Genomic DNA, 24600 nt, shown 5'->3' on the forward strand with positions numbered 1-24600 from the left:
AGATTCCAGTCCCAAGGCATGAGGGCCCACTGACTCGGCTCCCCACCCCACCCTAGACCAGCCACCCAGAGGTAAGGAAAGGTGGTGCTGGGCAGGACCAGAGCAGGCAGGTCACCTCCTCCAGGGCAATGTACTCCCAGGCCGTCCAGGGCAGTGGACAAGGCCAACCTTGAGGTGAGCAGAGTGACCACACTGGTGAGGACTCCTGGGGCACAGAGGACAAGTGTGCATGCTGCACATCCACGTGTACGCCCATGAGTGTGTTCCAGCAATGGGGGTGATGTGGGAGACATGGCCTGAGGTGTGCCAACCGGAATAGAAGTGTACTTTCTAACTCTTCCACAGCAATCATGTGTAATTTGTTCAATAACAGTTTTGTTAAAGGTGAAAAATAAAACCCATTAAGTCAAAACATATCTAAGAGATGGACCTTTAGACACTGACCCGCCCATCTCCTCTTTGCAGGGAGGGGGAAACCAAGAATGAGGTCCTGCAATGAGAGTCTCCAGGTCCCCAGACCCGACCTGGCCCCTCTACTCCGGTCCTTCCCTGGCACTGGATTCTGTCTCATAGGCCACAGGGACATGCCCACTGGACCGAGGAGCAAAGTGGGGCCCCAAGAAGAGAGACTTGGCCAGGCTCTTGGGGAGTGTGTGCAAACATAGATGGAGGCTCCCTCAGAAAATCTGCCAGAGAAATAAGAGGGGGCAGCTGAGGTCGAGAAAGGCAAGCAAACAGAGCCGGGGCACCTGCTGGGGCAAAAGACGCCCTCCTCCCATGCAACCCTTTCCCACACATATCTGCCCAATCTTGGGGCCAGCCCCTGTCGCCTGCCCATGGAAGGCACCACCCGCTGCCAGTCAAGGCTGGGTGGAGGTGGCTGCAAAGTGGAGGCAGTGTCGGCCCAGGCTTTCCTCGGGATACAGACCCGGCCTGGGGAGTAGTTCAAGGTCTAGCCCACTTGGGCCTAAAAGGATGAATGAAGGAGGGAGGACACATGAGGCCCAGGGAGTGGGAGGGTAGGCGAGTGAAAGGCAGTGTGATCAGTAGTATGGAGCAGGGCTGACTCTGGCAGAGCAGCAACAGGGCAAGGCAGCCGGGCTTGGCAGGGAGGATGGCCTCCCCAGATGGCCTTCCCAGACGGAAGCAAGTCAGAGAGGCCACAGGGGTTTCACAACCCAGGAAATGGGCTCAGCAAGAAGAGCAGGAGGTGGGGGAGGGGAAGGGCTAAGCAAGGTCCCCTCTAAGGCCCTTCCACCAGGGCCTGTGCCCCAGCCTCCATATGACCAGCTTTGTCTTGGAGGAGGACCAGCTATGGTCTCAGATCATGGCCAAGTCCAGACACTTGCTCCCAACCCTCAACCCCCACGAGTGCTCCTTCTTGCCCCGCCCCTCACAGACCAACCACTGCAGTGGACTCTCCTCCCTTTCCCCAGCGACCCCTACCAGTCACCACCAACCCATGAAACCTCCTGGGCTCCCACTGCCCTTGGAGAAACCCCAGACCTCAGCCTGGCCCTGGCTTGCTTCACCTCAGGTCTCACCTCTGGCTACTCTGTGAACTCCTGTCTCGCTTTTAAGCCCCCTCTTTTACATATGCTATTCCCTCAGCCAGAATGTCCTGAATTCCTACATATCCTTGCAGACAGTTCTAAAGGCCAACCCTGGGGAATCAGGAAGCCAGCTTCTCCCCTGCCTCATGTACTCACTACAGGTACCCCGTGCAGTTGTCTGAGAAGTGCATGCTGAGGACCTGGGTCTGTTCTCTGGGCACTGTCTCAATCCCTGTCTTGGGCTTCTCAGCTCTGGCCACACATATGAATGTCCTGGGGACATTCAAAAATCATTCTGCCAGGCTGACCCAGTCCACAGGGATCCAGTGGGAATCACAGGTGAGGCCTGTGAATGAAGGCCTCTGCCTTCATTCAATGAATGAAGCCTCTGCAATTGCAAAGGGGTGGTCATACCCTGAGAACCAATGAAAGATGTGGACCCTCTTCCCAGGAAAGTACGTACAGGTGGTGACATAATTCTGCACACGATGGGGTGGGGGCTCTAAGTCCCAAAGGCCCAGTCCAGCCCTCCTCAGGCCCAGCCAGCAGGCACCACAGTGACAAGACATACTGGGCCATGGAACTCACAGCTAGGAAGGTAGGGGACAGTCACATAAATATGTAATTACAGAGGAGGATATGACTGCTGCTCAGGTAGTGAGTGGAAGGGAGCGAGAGGGGCTGGGGTAGAATGGGGACCAGGCTTCAATCTGAGAGATGTGCAGGGGTGCAGCTGGCCCAGCCAGTCAGAGGATCTGGAAGGGTCTGAGAGGCAAGACTTGGGACCCTGGCTGTCACTGGCTCACACTCACTCCTGCCAGCACATGGTAAGGGGAGGGGTGAGGATAGGACCTTCTTGGGGGCATAGTCCATGCCAGGCCCAGGCCTTGAGTCACTCAGCTAGTCCTAGGATTGGGGAAGCCCTGGGCTCAGTCAGAGGGAGAGTTCCAGGTACCCCCTGAGGGAGAAACAAAGGCCCCTTCACGGCAGGACTGAGGACAAGGGGGCCTTTGTGAAGAGCTGGGGTGGGGGGTACATGAGGGTCTTTCCCAGAATAACCACACACGTGTGCACACACGGGCACACCCACCAACCCAAACACACAGTTACACATGGGGAACCCTGCTTGCAGTTAGACACACACACAGATGGTTGTAACCACAGGCACATACACACTCCTAGGATGACTCAGTGACACACACTGAGAAACACCACCCCCCACAACCGCTGTCACCTGTTGACAGACATCGATACCCTCATGCACTCATAAGCACAGAGAGATCTGTGTGCACACACGGTATCACCAGCACAATGGACAGAGATATTCCAGGCAGACACAGGGATAAACACACAAGTCTGGAAGCACCCACACACGTCTGGCTAGGGTCTGGCACCAGGAATGTCCAAATGTAGCCTTTTCGACCACAGCCCCTGGGGCACAACGGCTAAGGAGGGAAACAGCAGCTGGGTGTCAGGCAGGCTGGGCCTCTCCACGGAAGGAGGCAGAGAAAGTCCCTCCTGGCCCAGAGCAAAGTCCAAAGTGCACAGAGGAAGAAGTGGGCCAGTCGCATACATCACTGGGCAGGCCTCCCCGCCCACCCGTCTGAGGGGACAGCGGAGGCTGAGGACGAGACCGGGGGTCACAGGTGGCAGTCCGAGGCCTGGCACACGGAAGGAGGGGAAGGTTCACACCTGTCAGGTGGGGCGGCCACGCCAGGTACCTCACACATGACCTCCAGTGAGCTCAGACTCACTGAGCAGAACTCAACAAAAAGAGACCAATTCACCCAAAGCCACAAAGCCGATGGGGCAGCCCCGTGGGGAGGCAGAGAGGGACCCTCCAGTTCTAACTCTGGAACTGGCCACCTGGCCTCCTGTGGGGTGAGGGCATGTCCGTGTGCCTGGGGGTGGGAATGGTTCCTCCTCCAGCCTCCAAAGAGGTGGGCCCCGAGTCTACTTCCTCCACCTTGTCCCTCTGCACCCCCAGAGGCCTCCTTCCAGATTCCCATGGTGCTCCCCATAGTTGACATTAATCTCTGTGTTTGGGAGAAGGTGAAATGGGCGCCTAAGGCTTTTGCCACCCATCACCACAAGAGGAGCAGGGCTCGGATGACGCCTCCCCATCTGGGGATCGGGAGAAGCCGGGAGAGAGGCAGGGCCATGGCGTGCCATCCCATGGCGGGCAGTGAACACAGGAACTTAGGAGTAGGGGCCTGGGTGTGAGTTGGACAGGTCTAGTTCAGACCTGATCTGTTCCTTGGTGTCCTGTGAGCCTGGTAAAGGTGCCCTGGCATCCTCATCTGTAAAAGGGAATGATCTTGCCCTGCCTAGGAGGCTGTGCTGAGTGCAAGACCTGGCACCATCATCCTTATCACCACCTCCACCCTCACACCTGTCTTCTCCACACCTGCCCCCCTGCCCATTTCCAGCCGTCCTGTCACCAGGATCAGTGGTAAAGGGGCTCTCTCAAGCCTCCCACCCCTGTAATGCCCTGCTCTGGACTGCTGCTCTGGGAAAAGACCAGGCTTGGCAAAGGCAGCCTGAGACCATTGGCAGACCCTGGGCTAGGTGCTCTCTCTCTCAGGGCCTCGGTCTCCCTGTACTGATAATTCAGACCCACAAGCTTTCTCCAGCCCTAGTACTAGAAGGCCCTGCAATCCTCCTGTCTCCCTCCACCCTAGTCCGGGCTCCCAGCCCCTGCAACCCACACCAAGCAAGCATCTGATCTAGCTGCTCCACTGTGCCTGTTTACCCAACAAGCCAGTGACATGATCCAAAGCTTCCGGGGCTGTTGTGAAAACAGTGGCTCAGCCACCGCAAGCCTGCCCTCCTGGGCACCTTGGCAGGGACCTTTGAGGGACAGCCATCCCAACCCCATACCGAGGGCCTCTTGAACTTTCCCACCAAAGACCCGCCGAACCCCGTCCTCCCCAGCCCAGGCTTGCACGACTCTCACGTCTCTGCTTTCAGCTCAGGTCCCACAAACTCCAGGCCTGCCTGTGGGCCCACCTGCCTCCCCAAGCTCACCATGCTCTAGAGACACTCAAATGCACTTGAGCCAGGCTTCCTCATGTCCCCATGCAAGTGTCCCCTCATCTCCTAGCAGGGCCAGCACTGGCCCCATGACACCAGAGGAGGTGGGGGGTTCACCCTCCTCCCCACACAGCATCACCATCAGTTCTGTGCTGCATTCTACCCTGAAGTCATCTCTTCTGTCCACCGCTGTCCCCATCCTGGCACCCCATCACCTTCCCCAGGCTCTGCACCTGCTTGCTCTCCATCCTCTGCTCTGGCCCCACAGTCCTTCTGCCCCAGCAACTAAGGCAGATCTCGTCACTCCCTGCCCAAGTCCCTAATGGTTACCTTTTCCTTCCCAATAAGCCTAGGCGCCTCCCCCAGGCCTAACCCACCCTCCCTGACCTCCTCGGCCACTGCCTTCCCCTCACTCCTCTGCCCCAGGCCACGGTGACCCCTTTCAGTTCCCTGAACAGCCAAGTTCCTTCCCGCTTAGGAGTCTCCGCACTTGCTATTCTGTCTTCCTGCCCCTCCTCTGAAACACACACTGGCTCCTTATCATTCAGGTCTCAAATGGACAACTCCTTGACCTTCCCATTTCACAGATGAGGCAGCTGAGGCTCAAAGCAGTCTAGTCCCTGGCTCAAGACTACACAGCCAGTAAATATCACGTGAGAATTCGAACCCAGGTCTGTCTGGTGCTTGCAGAAGTCTTGCTCCTAAACCTTCAGGATATGCCCTCACTCAAAACTCCTAGCCCAGGTCCCTGCCAATCTCCAGCCCTCCAGTCTTCTGGCCCCCGCCTACAATACCACTATCATTACCACACCAACACCCGAGGCCCCCAGCCTCTGGGCCCTGGAGAGCAAAGGGCTTCCCCTCCCTGTCCCTAGCACAGGCATGTCCCTGTCACCAGCTGCCACGTGTCAAGGATGTATGTATGGACATGTGTGTAGGGGGAGTTTCTATCCCCAGATGTCTACCCCCTTCCCAGTCCACAGGCTGACTCCAGGGGTCCAAAGGGCAGGCAGTCTGGCAGGAGGGCTCACCACCCACCCCCCATCACCAGCGTCAGTTTCTCCAGGCCCAACGTCCCGCAGGGGACCAGAGTCAGGGAAGGGGCCCAGGGGAGGCTGAGGGGGCAGCAGGCAGCTGCCTTTCTCTTCCCTGCATCCATTTGTCATGAGATCTATTTTCCTCCCTTTGAAAGGGAGTGAGGGGGCTGGGCTGCTGAGTGGGCACAGCTGCTCTGCCCTGCAGCTCCTCTCCTCAGAGGACATGGAACGTACCCTCCCCACCCTGCAGCATTGCCACCGGGAGGCAGAACAGAGCGGGAGTGAAGGAGCCTGAGACCTGGCTTCTCAGCCGCGTTGTGCAGCCACCTGGCCCTGTGACACTGGGCCAGTGCCCAGGCCTTCAGACAATAATAACCCCACCATCAGTACCACTTGCTGTTTTGGGGGATTGTTACCACAAACTGAGTGCTAAGTGCTTTACATAACTCCAGTTTCTACCCCTTAAACACTAATAAAGTGCCAGGCAAGATGCTAGCTACTTTGCATACATTATCTGTAGCTTCCGGCACAACCGCAGGAAGATGGATGCTATCATTGTCTCATCTGTCAGAGAAGGAAGATGAGGCACCAGGCATCAAAGCCACTTGTCCAAGTTCATTCGTACAGCTTGGAGCCGGCTAATCCCTGAGACGTAACCCAGCCGACGCCAGTTCACGCGACGCAGCTCTGCCTGCCAGAGTTAGCGCTCTGAGCCTCTGAGCTCAGAGGAAAGGAGGAGCTGGGGTGATGGGGGTTGCAGGGAACTTCATAGCCGCAGCTCCCCGAGCCCTCTCCTCGAGCCTCTGTCAAGGCCTGGTCAGCCCTGGCAGTGGGAAGCCTGGTCAGTCAGCCTAACCCACTGGTCAGGCACTGCTCCCCTCACAGGCAAGGCCGGGGCGGGGCAGGCCACAGCCGGACGGCTGGTCAGTCCCACTCTGAAACCACTTCCTGGGCAGCCCAAGGGAAGTGAGCCTCCGGAAACACCTCGGATGGACAGATCTCTCCCTGGGCCCAGGCCTTGGAAAGTGTACAGATCGCCCTGGGAGAAGTACCCTGCTTGCCTCCCAGTCGCCAGAGCCCAGCAACTCCGCTGTGGGCACTGACACTGCGGGGACAGAGGAACTGATTGGACCCCCACCCACCTTTGAGCACCTTAGCCCCATGACCACAGGCAGCCCACTTCCTCCTCTGCGGCAGCAGCCACAAACGGTGCCAGCACAGCTGAAGTCGTCCCCCATCATCCCTCCCCCCACCCCCTAGAGTCCTGGTCAGCCGGGGTGGGGGTCTGGCCCAGGTGAGCAGGATGGCTGGTGAATGCCTGGGCAGGCAGAGCCCACCTCCTGGTGTGGCCCAGCCCCCTGGAGCACCTGTGGTCACAACCACACCTCAAACCTCACCCTCAGTGCCAGACGCAAGCTGGGTTGTGACCCTGACCAAGGACCCCATTTCCTGACCCAGGATGGGCAGTGTGGTATGTGTGGGCAGGCTTCTGAATGCAAGGGTGACTGGCCGAGCACCCGAGTGCGTGTTTGAGCATGCCTGTGGATGTGTGTGCGCATGTGTAGTGCGTGTGTGGGCACTTGAGGGTGTGCAGGCCTGGGCGCAGAGGGCAGCTCAGTTTCTATATCCCTGTGTGAGCATACCTGTGTCTGCGCCAGCTGGGAGGTGAGGTTTGAGCTTTGAAAGTGGGCTGGCTCCAAGACTAATTGGTTGAATTTCTTAGGGAATGGGGCTCAGTGCTGGGAGTCGGTGGATCCCTGACCTCAGGTAGCAGAGGCCTCCAGCCCGCCAAGGACACGTCACCTCCTCCCCTCACCAGGTTTGATGGTAAGTTGAATAAACAGCAGACCCAATGATGACCCTCCCCTTGTTTAGCCCCCACTCCCATCCCAGGAGCCAGGGCCCTGCCCTCCTGCCCTCCTTCCCCTCCAAGTTAAGCTCTGAGAGCCCAGCCCCCACTGATCTATTCACCACCATCCCCCACCCCTGCTGCCCCCTGAAAATCTGTAGATACCAGTAGAGGCGGGAGTAGGGCAGTAGGGGCAGGAGCAGGGGTTGATCAGGGAGGTCTCCCTGAGGAAAGACCACCTTTGCCACCCCTCCCCACTGTCACTCCCTAGGTTCCAAGTGCCCTCAGCAACCCCCCCCCCCCCAATCACACCCCAGAATCTTATCCACTGAACTTTGGACATTCGATAGGTAACTCTCAGGGTTGTTTTCATTATAATGAGGGCAGAAGGAAGGAGGTCTGGCCCCAAAAGAAGGAATCTTTAGCTTTATAAGGAGCCTGAGAGAGTGCAGCCTTTCCCAGTATTACTTAGAGACTGCCTAACTCACCCAGAATCTGGAGGCTGGGGAGGAGAATTGTGTATCTCTCCTTCACCCCAGAGAGGATGGGCAAATGAGGGAACTGGGATGTGGAAAAGAACTCAGGAGAGACCTCATTCCATTCTCAGTTTGGTGTCCAACCCACTGTGGGGCCCAGGGCAAGCCTCAGTTTCCCTGTGAGATGATGAGAACAGCCTGAGGCAGAGACAAGAGGCCATAGAAAAGCTGATACATCCACCCTGAACCCTTGGCACATACCCCGCCTTCTTTCTAACTGACTAGCAAAATGTCACCCCTCCTCACCCCAGACGGCCGGTGGGCCCCAGGCCTCTGAGCTCCAAGGCCACAGTCTTCCCTGGGCCAAAAGCCAGAGTCAGGCAGGGAGCCCTCATAGGCAAGGCCAACTGCTGCCCGCTCTGGGCACCCAGGCCCCTCACTCAACCCAGGGACTCTGTGTGACCCTTCCCCTACCCGACCCAGCCCCAGCCCCAGCCCCAGCAGACAGGGAGGAGCCCAAAGAGGAAGGCCACCTCAGCACACTGTCCACATGTCCATCTGTCTAGGAGGATCCAGTCTTACCTGGAGCTCCTGGCTCCCCCTTGCCCTCAGTCCTGGCTCCCGCTGCGGCCACCGCCACACTACCACCACCAGAAGTAGGTCCGCTGCCCTCACCTGGGCCAGTTCCAGGCCGACCTGCAGGAACAAGAGGCAACAGCTGAGCTGGGAGGCACTGCCAAACAGGCTTTCCCCATCAGTCAGCCCCAGAACAGCCAACGCAGGCCCGGCTCAGCCCCATCTGGCTCTGAGACCTCAGCCTCTTTGGACTCAGTTTTCTCTTCTGTGAAGTGGAGTGTTGGGCCCAACTTCTCCAGGGCACCGGCCCCATGTCCTCTCCACGCTAGGGGTTGGATCGCTGTGTCTCAGCCCTCAGAGCATTTCCAGACTGCAGACGCAGCAAGAAAGCTCCCACTGTCCGCCCGAGGTTGTCCTAATCTTCCTGTCTGCAAGAGGTTGCCCTATGACTTAGGAGACCTAGTGGCAATTGGGGAAGCCACTGCTCTGTGGCCTGGGGTAATTTCCCTGAGCCTCAGTTTATCTTATCTTTAAAATGAGGAGACTACATCTCTCCAGGTGGTTCTGAGGCCCCAGTGATGCGGCATGATATAGCTCCTGTGCTAGACTCACCTTGGGAGTACCAAATGAATAGTGACATTTTAAAAAAAATGTTTATTTATTTATTTTGAAGGAGGGGGCAGAGAGAGAGGGAGAGAGAATCTTAAGCAGGCTCCACGCTGAGCACGGAGCCCTACGAGGGGCTCGATTCTGAACAAGGAGATCACGACCTGAACTGATATCAGAAGTTGGATGCTCAACCAACTGAGCCACCCAGGTACCTCGTGACACTTTTTTATTCTTTGTTTTACACCTTTTAGCTCAGGTGATTCTCACATTAATATTGTGCCCATTATACAGCTGAAAAAAACCGAGGCCCAGAGAGATCCTAGAAGGAAGGAATGGCAAAGGCAGCAAGCTGTCCCAGGTCTCCTGGCTGAAAGGCCTGGGCCTCGGGGCACCTGGGTGGCTCAGTTGGTTGAACGTCCGACTTTGGCTCAGGTATGATCTCACAGTCTGTGAGTTCGAGCCCCATCTCGGGCTCTGTGCTGAGGGCCAGAGCCTGGAGCCTGCTTTGGATTCTGTGTCTCCCTCTCTCTGACCCTCCCCCGTTCATGCTCTCTCTCTCTCTCTCTCTCTCTCTCTCTCTCTGTGAAAAATAAATAAACTTAAAAAAAAAAATTGAAGGCCTGGGCCTCCACGAAAGATTCCTCTCCCCAAGATGTGAGCTCCTCCTCCCACTGAAGACCCCCATCACCACTCCCTAGGGACTGAGGCATCCTCAGGCTTGTCTGTACTTTATTTCTAATTTTAATTTAAACTCCAATTAGCTGTGGCAGCTAAATGGTGTCAGCATCCTGCAGTCAAGCTCCAAATCACCCCCCACCCCCACCCCGAGCCCCTTCTTCCCCATCAGTGTTGCTGAGACTGGGCAGGTGTCAAGTGGCTGAATAAGGCTGCTGGGGTCTCTGCCAGCCCTCAGCCCTTCTGAAAGCAGTCTGGTAAAGGGCACGGGAGGGGGCACCAGACACATCACAGAAAAGAAACTGGGTGGGGGACTATCTGGGCTTTTATTAGCCCAGCTCTCAGGAAAATGGAGACCATAGAGTAGGCAGGGGAAAGTGGTCTCCAAATAAGACTTAGCATGTGCTGAGCTCTGACAAGCAAGCCTGTGTTAGAGGACTGTTGCCACAGGACCTCAAGTCCTCACAGCAACTTTCTCCATTCTGCAGATAAGGGGACTCAGCCTTAGAGAGGTCTAGCCCCAGTCTTGCGCCCGTAAGAGGCACAGTGAGTATTTGAGCCCTATGTCTTGGTCACAGCACTGCAAACCCAAAGACTTGCCCTCAGGTATCCTTCAACTTGGGGGGCAGAGGAAGGCAAGAGATAGAGGCCTTCCCCAACTCCTCAGGAACCAGGGCTGGCCTTGAGGTGCCCCATGCACATCCACACCCTCACAGCCTCCCACATGCTCACACACACTGGGGCTCTCACCTTCCCGCCCAGCACTGTCACCTCGGGGCACAGGCACCACACTCTCAGTTCCCTACAATCATAGGGACTCCCTAGCACACAGACTGGCAGTTTCATACAGTCAGACTGTGAGTCTCCCACCAGTCACACACTCACCAGTCTCGCCCAGCCACAGTTCTGAACACACCAGATCCCTTATACCAGCCTATAGCTAGGTATAGCTGTCCAAACACCTCTACATCACACACACACACACACACACACACACACACACACACACAGGACTGCCCTCTACCGGCCTGTCCACCGCACCCCAACTCAGTCCACAGCAGGAACAAGGAAACTCAAGGGACCAGTCCCCTCCCTTGGTGACCAGGTCAGCCTGGTCACAGAGGCTCAGTAGCAGAGGGAGAGGAAGAATGAGTGTTACACACGTACCCACACTCAGACACACACATGAGCCTGGTGGGGTAACACTCTAACACAAGGCTCCCAAAACTAACAGCTCAAATGTATTTGGCCAGTGGGTCACCATGGCACGCCCAGTGTACAACATAGGACTGTCCAGGCACACAAGGGACACATAGGTACACAAAGACACACACACACCCCAACACATTGACGGGAGTCTGGTGATAAAGAACACACCAAGACATAGTGCACACAGAGTTGCGAAGGGCACACAGAGCCTCAGGACACACAGACATACACACATGTACATAGGGAAGGCACACAGGTGGGAAAAGACCACAGAGGCAAGTTCCAGACACAGCGACAAAGAACACACAGGCAGACACAGACACACAATGTACCTACATGTCCAGATACAGGCAACTCATTACAAGGAGTCAAGTCCAACCGTACAGCGTAGGGACCAGAGGAGAAGGGGATGCCCTTAAGCACAGCAAATCCTTCTGACCAGGTGTGAGTGGGGGGCTCAGTGGGGCTCTCCCTTCTCACGGGAGGAAATGAGAGTCAGAGAAGTAGGACAGTTCTGACGGTGCCCACCTCCAGCCTCTTCACCCCGAATCTCCTCCACTCTCTCCCCTCACCTGGCCGGGACCCACGGGGGGAGGGGTGGCGTCTGAATTGCGGAGGGGCTAGGACCGACGGGACCTGGAAGGGGCCTCTAGGCGAGGGGGCTCAGAGGGGCAGAGGGGTGGGGCGGTAAGGGGGATGGTGGAGACTGGAGCCACGCCCAGCCGGAGACAGATGGAGAAAGACCGAGAGAGACACCCAGACTGAAAGGAGAGAGCGAGCGAGAAGGAGGCGCCGCTCCGGCTGGGCCGGGCAGGGACCCAGGGGCGGGCGGCGAGGCAAGGCGGGCGGCCTGGCTTCTGCTCGGCGGTAGAAAAGGAGAGGCGGCGGGACCGGCAGGGGGCGACGAGCGTGGGTTGGGGGCGCGGCTCTGGGAGGACAGGATCCAGGGGCGGCGGGAGGTGCGGTGGGGGTGGGGCACGCGGAGGTCTAAGGACAGACCGATCAAGATTAGGAAGACGCGGACGCGGGAACACATGAGGGGGTGGGGACAGATGGACCGACCGAGGGCCCCAGGGAATCGACGGGGACGGGCGGACGCTCGGAGGGTCTAGGGACATACTGGCGGGTAGAGGGGCCGGGAGCAGACCAACGAGAGGGCCTCGGCCCGTACCGCTGAACGGAGGGACAGACCGACGGACCGGGGACGGAGGCACCGGCGGGTCTCGGAGCGCGGCGGGGACTTTCGCTGGCCGCGGCTCAGTTTCACAGTTTTGGAAACGAGAACCGGATTGGAGAGGGGGAAGGGAGGGGCGGCGCGCCCTAAGGGTAGCCCGGCTCCCTCGTCCAGTCCCGGCCCTCACTCACCTCCCGCGCACCTCCAGGCGCCAGGGGTCTCGACGTCTGGGGTCCAGCTCCCTGCTCCGTTCCGGGGCGCGCGCGAGGACGGGGGGTCGATGCGGGCCCGACCGGGACGGGCCCGGAGGCCGCTGAGTCCCGTCCGGGCCTCAGCGCTGCGTGCGGATGCCGAGGGTCGCTCCGGGGATCCCGGTGCCGCAGCCTCCCTCTCTCGAGCCGCTGCACACGGAAGTGCAAGGGGGCGGGGCGGCGCGACCTCACCCAGGTGCCTGCCACGGCCCCGCCCCCGCTCAGGGCCCGCCTTCACAAGGGCCAGCCCCCTAAGGCCCCGCCCCCGCCGCGGAGAGGAGGGGGTCCCGGCCTCCTCCTCCCGGTGCCGGTCACTCTCGGCCGGTCCCGGCGCACCTCGGCCCCTGCCAACCCTTGGCGCGCGCACCAGCCCTCAGAAGGGGCGCCACTTTACAGAGGAGGACGCTGAGGCCCGCGGGAGGAGGACGCTCTTCCAACCCCCCCACCCCATTCTCCACCCCTCTCACACCGTAGCCTGGGAGGTGCCGGCGGGGCTTCCCCAGCTCCCAGCGCCCACGCCCGGGACTCCCCACCGGCCAGCTGGCCCGCCGCGCCCGGTCTCTCTCTCTCTCTCTCTCTCTCCCCACCCCCCCCCCCCCTTTTTGTTGGTGGGAGTGCAGACGCGGCTGGGCCCGGTGCCTGCTGCCAGGCCGGCTCGTCCTGTCCCTGGCCCTGAGAGTGGCTGAGAAAGCTCCAGGGTAGGAGGCTCTAGCTGGTCCATCACTGCTGGTCGAGAGATTCCAGGAGCAGCCCCTATCCTGACCCCTCAGCTTTCTGCTCTCCTGCCCCCACTGTCCATAGCTCCCCACCGCCCCTAATAGGCACCTGAGCTTCCTTCCACACTTGAAACTTGGTTGTCAGGCATAACTCATTCATTCACTGGGTACCCTCTGGGCCTAAAGTCTGGGGATGGTGAGGGACCCAAGGAGTCCATTCCCTTGCCTTCAAAGCTCAGAAAGGAAAGAGCTGATGACTCCATACTCCAAAGAAATGTCATTTTCCAGAGGCAAAGAAGAGGGTTCCAGGTCCCAGACCTTCCAGGGGAACACCTAGACAGCTCTTCCCTGCTGAAGCCTAATGATTGGAAATGAGGGGCAATTCCTGAGGAGGCCTGAGTTGATCCAAGGGGTTCATGGCAGAGACTTTGGTTTTCTCAAGGAGCAGGTGGTGGCAGCTGTTACCCTGGAGTGGCCTCCTGGGAGAATGGATAGGGACAGAGGCTGCCACATTGTGCAGGTTGGAGGACCCTGGGTTGTGAAAGATGTATGGGGAGAACAGGACAGACCAGGTGGGTCTTGGGGCTGTGGTTAGATTGGGAGGAGGAGGTGTTTAGTGAGACCTCCAGGGATGGAGAGCCCTGGCAGAGATGTGGATCCCAAAACTCTGTTTTAACGGGGGTGGGTTTAGACTGGAAAGAGAAAAACTACAATCACTCTTTTTACACAGAGCAAACAGGGACACAGGTATCCTATACCTGGAAGGGAGGGCCTATTTTGAGAACTGGTTTATGTCCATGTTTGTAGTCCTATTGCCCCATTGGGGTAGGCTTTTTCCACCAAGCTGGACCCCTCTGACCACACTGGATATCATTTGGAAAATAAACGTTATGCCTTACCCCTCACAACAGGACCTTCGAACATTCTATTCTCTGGGCCCTGAATGCCATTTCCCACCCACCCCCATGTCTCTACCTGTCTTGATTGTGTCCACTCACATGACACTCCTCCCTGATGCCCAGCTGTGAATCCATGGTACTTCCCTGAGCTAAGGGAACATATTCATTAGTGTGTTTTGTGTCCTCATTCTCTCACCCCCACCCCACCCCATGGCTTCCCTGGAGCTGGGCTGGAGGGAAGGTGAGCTTCAGGTGACTTTTGTCGACCTGGGATCAAGTTTCCTTTCTCCTCCTCCCTCCAGGTCTACCTCGGCTAAGTATTCTCTCCCTCAGCATCAACAATAGGTCCACCCTGTACCAAGGACTGCTGGAGAGAGGGCAAAGGAGAGTTGACCCTCGGGGATCTCCAGATCCAGCCACAGGAACTTTGCTCCCACACCCTGAGGTTCACCTTAGAAAATGGAAAGGAAGAATAATGGCTATCACTAATGGAGCTTTCCCAGTGCCAGACCCCGTGCCCAGTATTGGATATGTTCAATCAGTTCTCAGACCCTATAAGGTAAGTGTTACTGTTAGTGTCACTTTGAATGAAGAGCAAACTGAGTCTCAAAGAGAAGCAAGGCCACTTGGCCAGGGGTACAGAGCTAGTGAATGGTAGAAGCAGGATTCGAACCAAAGTCTGCCTAGCTCCAAAGCCCATGTTTTATGTCCGGAGTTCTCAATCTCAACACTATTGCCCTTTGGGCCAGATAATTCTTTGTTATGAGGACTGTCCTGTGCCTTGCAGGATGTTTAGCAGCATGCCTGCCCTCTACCCACTAGATGCCAATAGCACTCCTCTCCCTCAAGTTGTGACAGATAAAAATGTCTCCAGACACTGCCAAATGTCCCTGGGGCAGGGAGAGGGGCAGGGGAGCAGGCAAAATCACACATTGTTGAGAACCAGGGCTTTAGAGCAGGGCTGGTATTGTGGGAGCAAGATTGAAATTAGACACCAGGAAGTACTTTCTGGGCCCTGAGGATTATGCAGACACGTGGGCTCAGGGGCTGTGAGCACACACTGGCCTCAGCCAATCTTTCTCTTCTGGAGACTTCAAGGGGAAGTGTGATAACCCAAAAGCGGCAGAGAGGCTAAGGCTGTGCAGGCCACACTGTGACAAGGGCAGAGGAAGGATGCAGAGACAAACGCTGCGACCAGGGGTCCCAGAGAGAATAAGCTTGGGTGGGGTCCAGGGAGTCCAGACCAAAGTCAGCTGGAGCCACTGTGCATGGTGGAACTGTTCCTGGGTGCCACACTGGGTGGGCCAGGGCAGGGTCCATGAGAGCTTGCCTCTGTGCCCTCATAACCTGCCTGCTCCAGGCCTTCAAAGGGCCCACTGAGGCCTGGAAGCTAGCCTTGGCTGTATCACATGCTAACTGTATGACCTGAGGCAGGCGACCACACCTCTCTGATCCTGAGTCCTCACCTGAAAAAGGGGCTGATGACAGACTCATGTCAGGGGCTGAGTAAGGGTTAGGTGAGATGATGTGCGGGAAACCTCAGCCAGGGTGGACACCTGGTGAGGGCTCAGCTCACACTGGCCAGGGGCACAGGTATCATCACTTTGCTGAGTCACAGGCTGTCAGCCTTGGAAGAGCCCTTGATGGCCTCTCATGACATAGGGTGTAAATCCCCAAGCAGGGCTGGGCCCATGGCAGCCACCAGGAAGTGGTACTTTCTCTTCTTCCTCCTCCGGGTTTGCAGCCAAGGAAACAGGCCCGTCACAGATAGTGGTGGACAGCATCCAGTCTCCTGCCCCCAGCATCCGCCCGGGGCTAGTTCTCTGTGGATTCCCTAGAGGGTTTGTCCAGAGGAGGGCTAGCATGACCAGTGCAGCCCCTACCCCACCCATAGACCATGAACCCTGGGGGCCCCCAGGCCCCTCTGCAGGAAATCCAGGACTCAGCCAAGCAACCTAGAAAAGGCCTAAACCTTCTTCTGTCCCTGGGGCCCACCTACCTGAGGGCAGAATGGGGTCCCCCCCACCCTTGATCCCTGCCAAGAGTTGGTCCTTGTCCTGGCCTCTCTGCCTCTCGCTCTCTGTTTCTGCTTCTCCGTATCATCATCCCCATCCCTGAAGCTTTGGCTGCCAGCACCATCCTCATCACACCCAGAGTGCTGGCCTGGCCAAGGTAGAGTCACTCCTGTTTCTGGAGCAGGAGGCCCGGGCCAGCAAGGGTGTTGCACCTGGGTGATTTCTGGGGATGGCAGAGCAGTTGGGGGATGAAGGTTGGAAGGGCACATGGGACATGGTCCAACCTGTGGCTAAATCTCAGGCCACCAAGATGGTCATGAGCAGGGATTTCAGCCTCAGGCACTGGGTAGGAGGCAAGCAAGGGCAGTGGGTTTGGGAGCAGCGCCACATGGTAGTAGAGTGCCAAGCCAAGTCCTAGAGGGGTCAGGTTCACATCCTCCTCACACCCTGGACCTGTGACTTAATTGTGCCTCAGCTTCCTCATCTGTGGAATGGAGATGATAAAGGTAATACTGGCCTGGTGGGTGGTTGGGAGGATGGGGGAGACCAGGCTCACGGGCCACTAGGCATGAGACTCAGTCTGTGTTGGTGTTAACTAGCAAATAAAGAGTTGATGAGGCCCAGCTAATAGTCCCCAAGTTCTGTATTCAGTATATTTGTGTTCAGGTGAAATTTGGGAAATACTTGGGAGTAGGCAAGGGGCAGGTGTTTTCTGAGAGCACGGGACACGGGGTTTTTTCTGGAGCTATTACCGGTATGCAGCACCTGGCCTGCCCCAGTCCCACGTTGACCATGGCACAGCTCCTGCCTGCCTGAGTCCCCACTTCTGGCTCCACACCCAAAGGGGTGTGGAGGGGGGCTGGATAGACGTCGGTGCTGTCAGAGGCAGAAACAGAAGGAAGGCTTTTTCTTGACACAGAGACCCAAGGGAGCCTTCTCCACCACCTCCACCTCTCCCATCCCGCACACGCAACAGCACCCTCTGCTCTGCTCTGCTCTGCTGGGTCTCACACTAGGCTCTGACACCTGGGAGTCTGAGCAGCCCAGTCACCCACAGGGCTTGCCAGCTCCCTGGCCTGGCCATGCCTCAGTTTCACTCCACACACACCCCCACCCACCCCCAGCACGGGTAGCTCACTGAGCCCTTTAGCCCGTGGGGAACTGGAGGCAGGCCCAGCGCGGGAAGGCAGCCCTCTACGTAGGGAGGGTACAGAAGAACCGCAGGCACACTGGCGTCCCCCGTGCGGCACAAACATCCCATCCCCACCCCGACAGCCACACGCGCCCCCGCAGGCACGTCTCCGCGCTCGGGTACCCACTGGCCGGGGACCCGACCCCGCCCCGCCCCAGGGAAGACTTTCCGAGGCCGGCCGGAGGCCCCACCCATCCCTGTGACGTGGGCCTGGTATAAAAGAGACTGCTCTATTCCGGGTTGCGCAGCCACCTGGAGGTTGGACTGGCGCTGACACCTGGGCCCCGGCGCCGGGCGGCGCCTTCTTCTCCTAGCCCTTCCCCGCTGCCGGCTCAGTCCCGGAAAGTCGGGGAGACCTGAACACGCCCATTTCATGGATGGCGCAACAGAGGTCCTGGGAGTGAAGGTGGTCCAGCATCCTGCTAGCTAGCTGGGAACCTGTAAGAAGATCGGAGGACAGGGGTGGATGGGGGATGAGAGATAGGGAGAGAGTCACAGAAACCTAGAAAAGTAATGTTACACATTAGCGGTTGCTGATGAAAAACAGAGCAAACAAGGAAAATAAAGACTAGCTTTCAGAGGAAAGTAGAAATCTCCCATAATTCCTCCAATCACTTAATCTCCCCTGACAGACCTACCCTCCACGCTGTGATTGCATCTTAGAAATTGTCCTGTTGGAGGCCAAAATCAGGGCAGGCTTTCGAGAGGAGATGACAGAGCATTATGGGGCTCAGGACCCCTTAATAATTTTGCCCCGAGATCAGGACTGGGGGATCCTAGGTTCCTGACCCAGATGTCACCCAGAGTTTGCCAACAGCTTTCAGCAGGACTGTGAGCAGGGCCTGAAAAGAAGTGGTTGGGCCAGTTGGACCAGCAGAGCCTGAGCAAAGTGCCCACACACTCCCATAGCCAGCACCCTCCATCCCAGGTCCTCAAGCGGTATAAGAGGCCCTGGGGCACCAGGACACCCTAGCCAACCCACTCACCTGCCCCCTCCCCCCCCCCACCCTCCCACGGTTCATCAAAACCCCTGCCTCTGCTCAAGCTGTGCTTTGCCACTGGAATGTCATCCTGTCAAGTTCTTAACCATCTAACCAGGCCCCCTACAAAAAAAATCCTCCTCCAGGGAGCCTCCCAGATGCCTGCCCCTAACCAAGGAGGTCCTCTGCTTTCTATGAGCTCTCCCCTCAACTCTACTCACCCCACCCACCCCGTCCAGGGTCTCTCCTGAGGCACCAACCACACGGGGCAGAGGCTCCAGAGTAGGAAGAACTAACATGCAGCTCCACACTAACTGGCTGGGTGACCTTGAGTAGCCCCCTTGGGGCTCCCTTACCCCTTAGGGCTGCTCTGAGGATGGATTGAAATGTTGGGAGCAGGGGTGCCTAGGTGGCTCAGTTGATTAAGCATCGACTTTGGCTCAGGTCATGATCTCAGATTTCGTGAGTTTGAGCCCTGCTGTGGGCTTTGTGCTGACAGCTCAGAGCCTAGAGCTTTCTTCGGATTCTATGTCTCCCTCTCTCAATGCCCCCACCCCTCTCGTGCTCTCTGTCTCTCTCTCAAAAATAAACTTAAAAAAACGTTTTTTTAATTAAAAAAAGAAAGAAATGTTAGGAGCAGAAGACCCAGCCTGTGCCCAGGACTAGAAACAGACTGCTACTGGGCTATCCAAGCCCATCTCCCCAGACTGTGAGCTCCCTTGGCCGAGACATACTTCTGCCTGCAGTGGGCAGAGACAGAAGTTAACCTCCTGGGGGATTAGAGTCTCACCCTCAGACTACTGCCCACCCCCACCGCCTTCACACGCCTGAGCCCTGCCTCTGCCCACAGGCTTCTGTGGGCACAGGCTGTGGCCACCTTGGCCACAGCAGCTAGGCAGGCAGCCAGGCTGCTGGGCAGGCCTGGGCAGCAGGAATGGTGAGCCCTTAGGGCAAGAAACACAGCCAGTTCCCAGGCCAGCCCCTTGGGGCCTGTGAACAACTGGGCCCTCATCCCAGGGCAGTGGAGGAAGGGGAGGAAGAAGGCTGAAATTTCTGGATAGAGGATGGCATTTGGGTCAAGGCTGGGGTACAGAATCTAAGCCCTCAGGCAGATTTCATGTGGGGACCTTTACACCCCCACTCTAGGCCAGTGGGGGGAAGACTCAGGCCAGCTGAGTATAGCTGCAGCAGGCTTCCCCAAGGTGGGCACTGGAACGGAGGCCTCAGCTCCAGGTACCAGGCCCAGAATCACAGGAGCTGCCAGGTGTGGGGGAGATCTAGGATCATGCTTGGGGACCTTGCAAAGAAGATGAACTAGACTTTCAACTTGGCCTCAGGTTTCACAACCTGGAAGCCTGAGAAGTTCATGCTGATGTCTGCTCTAGTTCCATCATGTTACAAAGCAGCCATGCTGGTGTGTCCTCTGGGGTGGGAAGGTAGCTCCCCTGGGCCTGTGAGTGTGCCCACACCACTCCTTTCCAGGGCAAGCCAGGAGGGAAGATAAAGCAGTAATTGGGGAAATTGTGAGGGGGTCTGAATGCTGGGCTTTAGGGGCTGCAGTGGGAGTGTTCTGTGGCACCTGACTTTGGGTTCTTGTGTGTGTACCTAAGGTCTGATGGTGTATATGTGGGTGGGTGGGGGTGGGGTGGTTGGAAGGGGGGTGTGTGGCAGAAATGCCCAGTTTTTCCTCCTGTTCCTCAAACCCCCTCCTTCCATACCTCCTTCCTCATGAAGCCACTGGAATCTAGAGAGGAAGGCCCCAAGGAAGCTTCCACACTTTCTCTCAGGCTTTCAAGAAGGCAGGTGGTTGGGGGTGCTGTGTGTGTGTGTGTGTGTGTGTGTGTGTGTGTGTGTGTGCCTGGCACAGCCATGTTACAAAGTAAAAAAATCAATAACATAAACTTTTCTTCCCTGAGGCAGAAACTTTGTTCCAAAAGATGGGGAGGGAAGAAAGGATTCCCAGAGGCTGGGATGGATTGAAGTGAGCCTGCTCTAGGCAGCCTTTTGGCCTTCTCCCATGCTCAGTTTCCCCCACACACAGTGGTTGCCACCCCAGCCCTGCCCCAGGTCACTGTGGAAACTGCTACAGGTGTTTGTCCCCTCAGCACCTCAGTCTCCCATTCTGACTTCTCACATTCATCTGTCTCCACTGTCGCCATCCTGGCCAGGGCCACTGGTGTCTCTTGCCCGGCCATCTGCAGTGTTGTCTACTCAGGACCCCACCGCCCCACCCCCACAATTTTTTCTCCTCACAGCATCCACACAATCCTCCTAACATGTCAAGGAGTATGCACTCCCCATCCTGAAGGATCTCTCAGGACAAAGGACAAAGTCCACACATGACCACCAGGCCCAGCATGGCTTAGCCCCTGAACTCCAGTGAGAGGAAGTTCTTTCAGTTCCCACCGGACAACACCCTGCAATTTCTCACCTTGGGCATTTGCCTGTACAATTCCCTTTGCTTGGTGCTCCAGGCCCAGCTACCTCCTCCTCCATCTTCAGGCAGGTCCTCCTCCAGGAAGCTTTCCCTAACCACTTGTACCCAGTTAGGCAGACCTCAGCCATCAAGGCACAGTGTGCCTTCTATCCCTGGAGAACACCACCACCCAGGATTTCTTCTTCACTCATCCCTGTCCAGCTGCCAAGCCCGAGCCTCCTCCCTCAGGTCTCCGAGGAAGAGAGAATAGAGTACAGGGAGAAGTAAGGGCAGGGGACAACCAGGGGGTCTCAGGATGACTCCCGGAGCCCTGTCCCACCTGCTCTATAGAGCCTCAGCTGATTGCTCCTATCCCAATTATCTCCTGAGTCTGCTTTCACCAGAGCCACCAGGTCTTGGGTTACCTGGACCTCAGCATCCTCCCCCACTGATCGTAGTCCCCTAGCTGAGTCCCAGCTCAGAGGGAACCCTAGTAGCTGAGGGCAGGCCTGGCATCCTGTGTCTTGTCTGATGGGAGGTAGGCACAAGGTAAACTTCTGGAGGACTAACCAGGGGTGGACCTGGAGCACAGCTGAGGCTAACGTGGGCCCCCAGCGGACACACGTGGGGAGATGCCTGGGCAAGCACCACAAGGCTGGGGGCTTGGCCTGCCATGCCTCTGACTCTGGCTAGCTGCAGGATCCTGGCAGGCCCCTGCCCCTCCAGGCCTTGATGGCTCCAGCTGTATGAGGGAGCGACAGCATGGTTCATATCAGTTTGCCACTAGGATGATACTGGGTCCTGCCAGGGGCTGAGCAGTTCAAAACAGCCTCTTGTTTAATGCTCAGGGCAACCTGCAAAGTCAGGGTAGCCCCAGTTTATAGGTGAGGAAACGGAGACTCAGATAGGTGAGGCTACTGCCCGAGGCCACTTGGCAGGTCAGGTGGCAGGGCCAGGTCCCCAGATCTGTGTGAGGCTACAGCTTCCAGGCTTTCAGGAGGAAGACCTGGTGGCTTTAGAGGCAGGGGCCTCTGGTGGTTAAGCCTGAGCCCCAGGCAGCCAGACTTCCCCGCGGTTCAACCTTCTCTGGCTGGGTGACCTTGGGCAGGTAGTTCAGCTTCTCTGAAACACTACGGAATGACCATGAGAGACCTAGTTCTCTGTGACCACAAGGATTAACTGACCAAGTGAGGGAAGGGGGAGGAGGATTCCTGCCTTCCCCATCTCATCTCTCCCTCCTTCCCAGGTATGCATGAGGGTCTGCCTAGGGCACAGATGGGAGTACAGTTTGGAGGGGTGTAGGAATCATGTCCTGCAGTTCTGCCCAGCAACACTCTTCTCTTTACCCCTTGGCTGAGAGGCTCCCCCACCTCCACCGAGAGCCCACTAATTGCTGTCTAATTGCCTACACCTGGGTAGAGCAGGCGTGCTGATCCCATCCCACAGGTGAGGAAACCGAGGCTCGGGTGAATCCTTGCCCTAGGCCACACAAGTTACTGGAGGAGACTGAGACAGGACCCCAGGTCCTGGTTTGTCCACCTGTCCTGCAGAGGGTCTCTGGTCCCTTCTCTACACAAAGGATGGATGCTGAGGTGGAGGGCAGGCTCTGCCACCCAGCAGTTGGTTCTGACAGGGGCATGGCCAGGACAACTTCTCAGGAAATGGAAAGGGGGCAGATATTTACAAGACTGGGCTGGGCCCAGATTGACTTAGAAGTATCCCCACCAGAGGAGGGCATGGGGTCTAGCATGATTTGGAAGGCCAGGCACCTGTTTTCCTCTGGCTGGCAGGGATGAGGGGCTGGAGTATCCCTGCTGCCAAATGCATGGGTGACTACCCTCCAGAAACCCCTATTCCCTTTTACATGCCTATGAGATTCCCAGCTCACAAGGCAGCCCAGTCCCTGAGCCCGAGCCTCCTGAGATCAGGAACAAGAGTTAGCAAAAGGGCCTATCCTTACAGCTATTATGTTGGACGGCAGTGGCTAAACATAGGGGGCCCTGGTAGGAGGTCAGGAGCCCCTTTGGGATGATGGGGGCTGGCCTTCTTGCAGGGAGCTCAGCCCCTGAGCTGTGTGACCTTGGGCAAGGCACCTTGCTTCAACTCCCTTATCTATAAATGAGGCCCTTTGTACCCCTCAGAGCTCAGGGAGTGTGGACCAGACAAGGGTCTGGCACAGTGCCTGGATCAGATGCATTCTCCATAGATCACTGAGACTTTTGCTATATGACTTAATTTTGTTATTATCGGGGTGTATAGGGGGATGGGCAGGGAAGCTTCCATAGCCTGAAGCCTCTGCATTAAATCTAAGGTTCTTAGAAACTTAATGCAAGCCATTTCATCCAACTCTGATTTAACACTGTGTCATGGGAGACCAAGCTTCCAACAAGCAAAGTGACTTTCCCAGGTTACCAGCAACAGACTCCAACAGAGCTGAGAATAGAACATAATTCATTGTTCTTTCCTTCCTGCCATCATTTCACAGGAACCTACTGTGTGATAGGTTTTGTACGGGGGTGCTGAGGAAGCAGGGAAGGCTCTACTGCAAAGGTGCCCCTGGCCCAGGCCAGGAGGACAAGGGAAGTGGGGGTGAGAAGACGGAGAAGGCACCCCAGGCAGAAGGAGGAGCTGGAGCAAAGACTCAGAGCTAATGAACTCACTACATCTAAGCCCAGTTCCAGTAAACAGTGAGGTGGGCCTTTGGGGCTTGTGCAAGGTAACCCAAGGGTCAGTTGTGGGGCGCGGGGGTGGGACGGTGGTTACATTCTCAGTGCCTTGGGTGCCATGCAAAGGTCTAAGCCTGCAGGTGGGCCTGTGCTGAAGACAATGGGGAATGAAGGCTTGGGGAAGGGGTTTCCCAGACAGGAATGAAGGGAGAAGATCAGGAGACTAGAGCTTTCTTTCTTTCTTTTTTTTTTGAATTTTTTTTTTAACGTTTATTTATTTTTGAGACAGAGAGAGACAGAGCATGAACGGGGGAGGGGCAGAGAGAGAGGGAGACACAGAATCGGAAGCAGGCTCCAGGCTCTGAGCCATCAGCCCAGAGCCCGACGCGGGGCTCGAACTCCTGGATCGTGAGATCGTGACCTGAGCCGAAGTCGGACGCTCAACCGACTGAGCCACCCAGGCGCCCCAGGAGACTAGAGCTTTCTAGGTAGAGGACACAACGAAAGCAAAAGCCTAGAAGCAGGAATGGCTGCAAAAAGCACCTTTAAGTGAATGGATAAATGAAGGCATGGCCTTTATTATTCATATTCATGCTGCCAGACGTTCTTGGGGCCCAAGGGGCAGGGACTGGAGTGCCCTGCCCCATGCTCTTAATGGCCCTGGCCCAGTCGGGGTGGGGAGACAGAATTCTACTTGCTCAAGTTCCCAGCTTCCCTCCCCCAAGGCAGTGCCTGAGGCTGATGACAGCCTGCTCCTTGAGCATAAGGTTTGGCTACCTGAGAAGGCACCAGTGGGTGTGAATCCAAGGAACTTTCACCAGTCTTTGCCCTTCTGACCTTTGAGCTCGGTGGCTCAGCCCTCACTAAGGGCTACTGGGAATCTGACCAGCAGCTCAATGGTAAGGGTATGAGTGTGTGGAGGGGGCTCCTGGGCCACCTCAAACACACTTCTTTCCTTCACCGTTGATCCTGGAACTTTTGTCCTTGGGTCTCGTACTCCCTGGTGCCACGGTTCTGGCATGTGACCATCTTGGGCCTATATGCCTGCAGGGTCACTCCTTTGAGGGCCATGTCCTCTTCTCCTGGTCACTCCCAATGCCACCACCCATGTGACACCACCCTGTGAGAGCCAAATACAGTGTGGACACATAGTAAAGACTGGCTTTCCTGTAGTGGCATCTCCGTGCCCAGAGACACGGCCCAGAAGCGTTTGTCCACCACGCATTTCTTGACTTCCCCAGCTCAGGGTCTGCCCTTGAGGCACCCTTACTCCT

General features: G+C 57.0%; 1 protein-coding gene across 1 annotated transcript in view; it reads right to left on the reverse strand.

Moving 5' to 3' along the window:
• The window catches only part of PRKCD (protein kinase C delta), a 29812-nt gene extending 17199 nt beyond the window's left edge, over positions 1–12613 (reverse strand). Inside the window, exons 1-2 of the mRNA XM_058726569.1 lie at positions 12383–12613; positions 8531–8644 (exon numbers count right to left, since the gene is read on the reverse strand). The gene's annotated coding sequence lies outside the window, so the exon portion shown is untranslated. The remainder of the gene's footprint in view (positions 1–8530; positions 8645–12382) is intronic.
• Between the last annotated feature and the right edge of the window lie 11987 nt (positions 12614–24600).

Source organism: Neofelis nebulosa, chromosome 4, assembly GCF_028018385.1.
Source record: "Neofelis nebulosa isolate mNeoNeb1 chromosome 4, mNeoNeb1.pri, whole genome shotgun sequence".
Classification (NCBI taxonomy): Eukaryota; Metazoa; Chordata; class Mammalia; order Carnivora; family Felidae; genus Neofelis; species Neofelis nebulosa.